Genomic DNA, 8776 nt, shown 5'->3' on the forward strand with positions numbered 1-8776 from the left:
CTAAAACTATATTTTCTATTGTGCATAAATTAAATTAACTACAAACAAAACTCAAAATTTCCTTGGTCCATGAAGTAAGATTTGCCATGATACATGAATTAAATTTACCGTGAACAATTGGACATGGCAAAATTACTTTTATGGTTCCTTATGAATTTGACACAAATATTTTCATTTGCGCAGGGGAAAAATTTAAGAACGAAACAACTAAATTGCCACGGTGCAGAATATAGCAATGTCATGGTAGACTAAATTTGCCATGTTTACAAAAAGGATCGAAGATATAAAACAAAATTTTCCATTGTCCATAAAATAATAATTGCCATGATCCATAAACTAAATTTGTTGTTAACAATTAGTCGTTGCAAATTACTTTTATGGTATCGTAATGGGTTGCAAAAAATATTTTTATTTTGCATCCGACAAATTTATGAAAAATGTTCTTTTATGAATGATGGAACTTTATGGGTTTTGTTAACTAGAAAATAGTAACAACCACTTGGAAAAAAGCATGTGAATAGTTATTCAAAAATCATAGCAACCAGCCTTGTAGCTAAAACACAAGTAAATTTGCCACAAAATGATGGTAGAACTAAGACAAACATGAATGTGTGATGGCAAAAAATGAAGTTGTCGTGGCTAATTTAGATGTAGTGATGTTCTATACCTAAAAAGCTAGCCCCCACTAACTATTTCTCTCAACAAGCAAGCATGCCACATCATCACCCAACATGCATGGGAAAAGGCACACACCCACTAGCATATGTCTCTCAACATGCAAGCATGCAACTTCACGAAACATGCATGAAAAAATACCCATCTCAACATGCAAACATACATGGAATTTTTTTTCTATTTATAATTAATTAACATTTTACAACTATAAATTGATCAAACATAGTAAATTTTTTTCAATTTTAGACTTTTATATTATTACTTAAGTAGTCATGTTTCATGCAACAAATCACATTGAAATATGTTGCAAGATATTTCCGCAACAACGTGAGGGGTATCATCTAGTAAATGTAAGTGTCCACTTCAAGATTTCAAGAAAATAGGTTACAGAAGATGTAAATTTGCCATATGTTTAGTATATAAATTTGCCATGTCAAATTTGAAATTCATAAATTTTTCACTGTGGACATTTACGAACAAATATACAACTTGCAAATGTTTAGAAACCACAAAAATGGGTATACCTTTGCCATGTGAGCATATATGAAATTGCCATCTAATGGACATGGACATAGTAAAAAATGTGTCAAGCAATCTGCAAATTACAAAAATAGACAATCATCATCTGATACAGTGTGAAGATAACAGAGCGAAAATGAAGTGACCTGAACAAATGCCGACGTCCGTGCTGCCGACGGAGTACTTGGTGACCACAAGCGCGACTAGGTTGGTGGCGGCCGCGGCGCCGCCGCGACCATGAGCGCCCAGGCGAATGAGTCTGGCGAAAGACACTCTTGACGGTCATAACGGCGGGCAGCGCACCCGATGGCACCGCCGTGGAGTAGAGATCGATGTTCGACAACACACCACTGCATTATTTCTTCCACGTGGGCACCATCTCCCACCTCCGCGCCCCCACACCCCCTTTGCTCTAGCTCGAACTCAATGTGCATCACCTCTGCAGGGATAGCGGGGGAAGAGTTGAGGGGTGGGGGCTGGTTGGGCAAGGCAAGGTCCGACAACGAGGGGCGTGGAGGAGTAGAGGTAGACAGTCGGTGGCGCCCTTTCGTGAGGAGGTTGATAGATAGGGGAGGAGCGGAAACCGGCCATGGAATCCCCTGAATTCACTGCCCATGGAGGAGTTGTTCCACGCAGCCATGGGCTAGTCCACCGCCGCATCAACCACCGGCTCACCTGCTTGACTCTGCAGGAACCAGGGAAACCCTAGAGCCGCCGCAGTTGCCACTAGAAGCTCCCATTGCACAATGCTCATGCACCACCTAGGGATCTGGTCGGGATCTGTGTGCTGGCCGCCTCATCTCACTAGAGAGTTTGTCGGGATCCAACTGATTTGGGGATCCCTAGGAGAGAGAAAGTGAGTGAATGAAATGAGCCATGCGACCGTTTCGTGGGTGAGGGGGAGAGGGGTGGTGGGTTGCGGTGTTCGCTCGTCTGGTCTATGGATCGAACTGCTCTTGGTGATGACGTGGCTATTCATTGTGTGCCAAATATTAGCGTGTTCGATCCAACGGCGACCGATGCATTCGCTCTAACCCGCTAAAAATGTGACATCATATTTTTAGCCTTTTCGTTAAATTAAAGTTAACACTCCTGTCTGTCTTGTTCGGTGAAAATATACATCCACCCGAAAAGAATGGTGATCGATGGAGAGACCGACCGTACCGTGTCATCACCACATACACGTTCGGTGTTGAATGTACATCTCTTCAATTCATCAGAACTGAAAAACGACACTGCAGGTTCTACGTGTTGAATTTGAGCTTTGCTACACCTATGTAAATTCTTTACGTAAAGTTAAGTACTAGTTGATCTGGATTAATTGGATTGGATTAGAAAGAGGCCCAGGCCCACCCCCCGAAAATCAGGGGGGTGATTAGTTTTATAGGAAGGAAAAGAATGTAAGTTTACATAGGAGGTTACGTAGGTCTAGTGCTTTGGGTTGAATTTTCAGTCACTATAAACTTAACCGTCGAGATGGTAGCAACCAACACAAAACGAAATAATTCAGTGATCGATCCTTGTGGTCGATGAGGGATGGATTCAGTCAGACGTCCATAGGTCCACAGAGATATAGTCGCCGGTCAAGATCGACCTGCAACTATCGTGATGATACACAAGATCACTGCGCCATTCAATCAATTTATCACTCGGAGCACGACTTGGGGTCGATTCGGAAACGGAAGCCACGTACGTGTCGGCCTCCTATACCTCCATCCATCCCACGCTAGGCTGCGAATGTCACGTCGGGCTGGACGTTCAACACTTGACCTCGATCCATCGAAGCAATTCTCGCATTTCTCGGTCTTTTTCTCAGTCTACTTCAACCTGTACGTACGTGTTAATTCAAGCAAAAATGTTAGGACTACAGTCCGTACACTGCTCAATCAGCATTATTTACACGTCCTTGTTGTCATTATAGTCGTGAAGTACTACCAATTACAAGGGGCGGAGACAGACATTAAAGAAGAAAAGAAGGAGAAGTCAGGGATCACAAATATCTACGTGTGCACATATAGATTTAGGCACCCATCTGCATCTCCATGATGATCGGTCCAGAAATTAAAGAAGAAAGGAAGGAAGAGTCCAGACATGGAACAGAAATGCAGTTGCGTCCAAGAGCTTGTGTACGTTGCGTAGTACCTGAAAAATGCAGTTGCAACTTGCAAGCAGTAGCCGGATGCATGTCTCCTGTGCTAATTAGTGTACTATAAGCAGAGCTAACTGTACATAATTGAGTACTTAATCTGCAACGGACTCGCATGATATGTGTATTTTACCCGCACAATCTGGCCGCAACGTAGGATATAAGCAAAAGAGTGAAAAAAAATACAGAGCTAAAAGTATGTAGCTTCTTTTTGTAGTTTTTTTTTATCTAGCTATAGCTTGCAGTTGTACGCACTTTGCACCCTTGTCTGCCACTGTTGCGTGCATCCTTACGGTTTTCTATTAGCGCTAATTAACTATATCCAGTAGTTAGTACACAGCATATTGCATAAACTATCAAAGGGTGGCGGCTAGGATTAATTAATCAATGAACTTTTTGAATTCACTGGAGTACGTAATGTAATTTGCAACAGATGATACATACACTTACGTATTATCTATGCATAAGATTCGAAATGGGCGGCCATGGGCGTGCATGCTGCCATGCCATGATGTGCTAGATTGAGTACAAGGCATACCACCATTCACCAAGCCAGACAGCGACCACTCCATCTCCGGCCTCGGCGACCTGTATGTATGTTATATACGTTGCATATTACTCGATCTACAGTTACACTACCTACAGCCAGACACGAGTACAGAGACAGAAATGGAGGTGCAATGATTGGCTGCGCACTGCCCAAGGATGATTCGCTTGCCCGTGGCAGGCCCACCAGGAAGTGCCTCCAAATTACCACTAGGAATCAATATGTGTAGTATGTCCTCATCCAGACCAACGTGAGCTTGAGCTAGGCAGGAGTCTAACGTGTGTTGCAAGCAGCAGGGAAGATAGTCAGTCAGTCTTGCACACCAATATAACGGCGGCGGTAAAGATAGCTAGCTACTTGATCAGTTGACAGGGACTGATGTAGATATACAACCGAAATATGCTACTCCATGGATATGTGAGTGGTCCTCCTTCTTCCTAGCCGACCAAATCGACCACCACCCCCCTCCGCCTTCTCTAGCTAGCCATTAGCCACCCCCACGCGCAATCCAGGGCTTTTCACTCACTTGCAGAATAGATCGATTATCCCGGCCCCGGCCTGCCCTCTCTCTAACACGTCACTGTTGTAAAATCTAGGGTTGGCTGCGTTAAGCGTGTTGCCTCCTGGCAGGGACGCCTTCGTGTTAATATAGACAGAACGATTACAGGATATGGCGCAGGTGGTTGGTTGGTTATCAACTTGTCCTCTACTCCAAGCTATACACGAGATAGAGGATATCCTAGCCAACAACCTGCGCCCAATTCTCGCGAATACAATCACGTTACAATGTCACGATACAACTACGGTCCTACACTTTTAACATCCTCCCTTAATCTTAACGTATCAAGGTTCAGATTGCGCTTGAAGGCCTGTAGTTGCTTCACTTGTAACTGTTTTGTGAACCCATCTGCGACTTGATCTCCTGTTGGAATGAACTGAATATCTAGCAACTTTTGTGCAACTCTCTCTCGTACAAAATGGTAATCAATCTCTATGTGTTTCATTCTTGCATGAAACACTGGATTTGCAGACAAATATGTTGCTCTAAGATTGTCACACCATAAGCATGACACACCAGTTCTTCCAATGCCAAGTTCATCAAGTAAAGTTTCAATCCACATTACCTCAGCTGTTGCATTTGCCAAAGATTTATATTCTGCCTCAGTGCTCGAGCGTGACACCGTAGCCTGCTTATTCGCACTCCAGGATATAAGACTCGACCCAAGGAAGATTGCAAATCCTCCTATAGATCTTCTATCATCAGGGCATCCAGCCCAGTCTGCATCCGAAAATGCACTTACTGTGGTTGAAGAAGATTTACACAATTTCAGCCCTGTGTTTGCACTCCCTTCAAGATACCTCAATATCCTCTTTACAGCTGTCCAATGTACAGAGGTTGGAGCATGTAAAAATTGACAGACTTTATTAACAGCAAAGGATATATCAGGTCTTGTTAGTGTCAAGTACAGGAGAGCACCAACTATACTTCTGTACTTAGTTCCTTCTTCTGGGCTTAGTAATTCTCCTTCATATAATGACAACTTATCAGTGATAGCCATACGTGTACTGGAGGGTTTGCAATCCTTCATACCTACACTTTTGATTACATCTTTGGCATATTTTTCCTGAGTTAGCATAATACCATCATGCAACTTTTTTACCTCAATACCTAGGAAGTAGTGTAACTCTCCTAGGTCTTTAAGAGCAAACTCATTTTTCAAATTTTATAGCAATGCTGTGGTAGCTTCCTGTGAAGAGCTGGCAACAATTATGTCATCAAAATAAATTAACATAAATATAATCACCTTCCCTTTCATAAAGAAGAATAGAGAAGTGTCACCCTATGAAGGCTTGAAACCGAGTTGCTGAAGCTTTGCACTTAATCTTGAATACCAGGCTCTAGGTGCCTGCTTTATACCATATAAGGCCTTGTCCAACTTGCACACATGATGTGGCTTTGAACCATATTCAAACCCAGGTGGTTGTCTCATATAGGCCTCCTCCTCGAGAACGGCATGTAAGAATGCATTCTGAACATCCAATTGGCGAAGACTCCATCCCCTGGAGACAACAATAGACAGAACAAGTCTAATAGTAGCAGGTTTAACTACGGGACTAAAAGTATCCTCATAATCAATACCATAGCATTGTTTGAAGCCCTTAGATACTAGTCTAGCCTTATATCTATCTACTGTGCCATCAGGTCTCTTTTTAATTTTATATACCCACTTACAATCAATAATATTCCTCCCTTGCTTAGGAGGAACCAAACGCCAAGTTTGGTTTTTCATAAGTGCATAATACTCTACATTCATGGCCTTTTTCCAATTATAATTTCCTAGAGCTTCGGTCAAAGTTTGAGGCTCACCAGTAGCAGCAAAATTTGCAAATTTGAAGTGCTTATCATACCTGAGTGTCCCATCTTTGTAAACTGTGGGTTTTGAAATACCTCGTTGTGCTCGTGTAGTCATCCGAGGAGGTGTGCTGGAGCGTACGGGTTCGGTGGCCGCAGAAGATCCCGATCCCGCCACAGCAGAACCAACCTCGTCTATCGCGCGGTCGGATGATGTTGGATCGCGCGCTGGTGGAGCAGGAGAATCCAGCGTTGACGAGTCGGCGGGCGCCACATGACCATGGGCCAGCGCGCGGTCGCGCCCGCCATCATTGCGCCGCGTAGCGGGGGACACGCGACCAAGTTCAGGCCCACCCGCCTCGTGACAACTAGGGCGCGGAGACAGAGAGGGGGCCGGCCCACCCGACCGGCCTGGAGACCCGTGCCAGGCGTCACTCGTGGAGTGGATGTCCCCGGATTCTGGCAGGGGCGGCGTCAGAGTATCCGCCTGGGGCGTCAGAGGATCCGCCTGGGGATCTGTTCCCGCGTCAGCTCCAGAATCGGCGCGACCAGGCGAATCTGCCTCGTGTCCGCTGCCAGATGTTTCCTGCTGCTGTTGCATAAAATCACAAGCATTTGGAGTGCAGTTTTTTTCACCGCTATCTCCGTCAAAGGTAGGGCTATGTAACAAATGATCATCAGCATAATGTTCATCCCCATGATCGGTTGGATTTAGTAACTCCGGATTCAAAAGAAGAACTTCTGCCCGAAGCCGTGCACCGGCATTTGGGTGTAGTGTAGCGAAGGAAATACATTTTCATCGAAAATAACATACCTGGAGATATACACTCGTCCTGTTGAAATATCAAGGCATTTAAAACCTTTGTGAAGATTACTATATCCAAGAAAAGTGCATTGTTTGGAACGGAACTGAAGTTTGTGCTTGTTATAGGGTCGGAGGTTAGGCCAACAAGCACACCCAAAAATTCTAAGTGAGGAGTAATTGGGTTTTTCATGGAACAATCGCTCAAGAGGGGTCTCAAGCTTGATAACTTTGCTAGGAAAGAGATTGATCAAATAAGTAGTAGCAATAAACGCCTCATCCCAAAATTTTACGGGCATAGAGGCTTGGGCAAGAAGAGACAAGCCCACTGCAACTATATGTCGATGTTTTCTCTCTGCTGATCCGTTTTGTTGATGCGCATGGGGACAAGATACATGATAAGATATTCCTATCTTGGTGAAGGAGTTGAGTTTTTCATACTCCCCTCCCCAATCTGTCTGAAGAGTAAGAATTTTGCGATTAAACTGTTGTTCAACAAGGTGCTGAAAGTCATGAAATTTTTGAAAAACTTCAGACTTGTGTTTGATCAAATAGATCCACGTGAATTTATTGAAGTCATCGATAAAACTCACATAATATTTCTTTCTGCCTACTGTTTCAACAGCAGGTCCCCAAACATCAGAGAAAATAAGTTCTAAAGGAAACTTGGATTCACTTATTGATTTTGGATAAGGCAACTGGTGACTTTTTCCCTTTTGACAGGAGTCACAAACAGAATCATTATTGGAAAAACTAGCACAAGGGAGTTTATTCTGACTAAGAATTCTCCTGAGAATGAGAGGAGATGGGTGACCTAAACGTTGGTGCCATCTATCCGAAGATATTTTGGTGGCACTGAGCATCTGCTTCTGGACGTTGGATCCCTTGTGCTTGACGAGGTATAGACCACATCTTCCCCTGCCTCGAAGGAGTACCTTCCTCGTTCCCCGTTCCTTAAGAAGAAAAGAATGAGGGTGAATTTCACATAATGTATCATTGTCAAGTGCAATGCGACTACCAGAGATTAGGCTCTTGCTAGCTTCTGGAACATGAAGAATATTATTTAGGTAGAGATCGCGATCAGGGGATACGAATAGCTAAGTGACCAATATGTTTTATCGCCATACCTAACCCACTAGCAGTGTGGATTTGCTCGTTCCCGGTGTAGCGGTCGCGGACAGTCAGCTTCTCAAGGTCTCCTGTGATGTGATCGGTGGCGCCGCTGTCAAGGTACCAGTTGGTGTCCACCCCATACTGAGGTGCTGCCAGGTTCGCCGTCCTCTCTTCTCCTCCTTGGTAGGCTTCATCATAGCGCTTCCAGCACTTCCACGCTGGATGGCTCAGTTTGCCACAGATCTGGCACTGGATCCTAGGTGCAGGGGCATTGTTGTTGTAGTTGCCCCCGCCACCGTTGTTGTTGTAGTGGCCGCCTCCTCCTTGTCCACCGCGGCCGCCAGACTTGATGTAGGGGCGACCACGGTCACCACCGTTGTTGTCGTTGCCGCCACGGCCACAGCCACGGTCATCGCGCCCGCGGCCTCTGGTGGCAGCGTTAGCGGAAGACTGCGACACTCCGCCGCGAAGCTTCATCCGCGTCTCAAAGCTGATGAGTTGAGAGAACAGCTCAGGCACGGTGATCGGCTCCACTCTGGAGCACATAGCAGAGACCACCGGATCAAATTCCTTGTCCAGGGCAGCGAGGATGTGGGAGACGATGTCATCATCGTCGATCTT

At 44.8% G+C, this 8776-nt stretch overlaps 1 pseudogene; it reads right to left on the reverse strand.

The window, feature by feature from the left end:
• Positions 1-8637: 8637 nt before the first annotated feature.
• LOC123056336 (uncharacterized) lies at positions 8638-8776 on the reverse strand (annotated as a pseudogene).

The sequence above is a fragment of the Triticum aestivum genome, chromosome 2D, assembly GCF_018294505.1.
Source record: "Triticum aestivum cultivar Chinese Spring chromosome 2D, IWGSC CS RefSeq v2.1, whole genome shotgun sequence".
NCBI lineage: Eukaryota > Viridiplantae > Streptophyta > Magnoliopsida > Poales > Poaceae > Triticum > Triticum aestivum.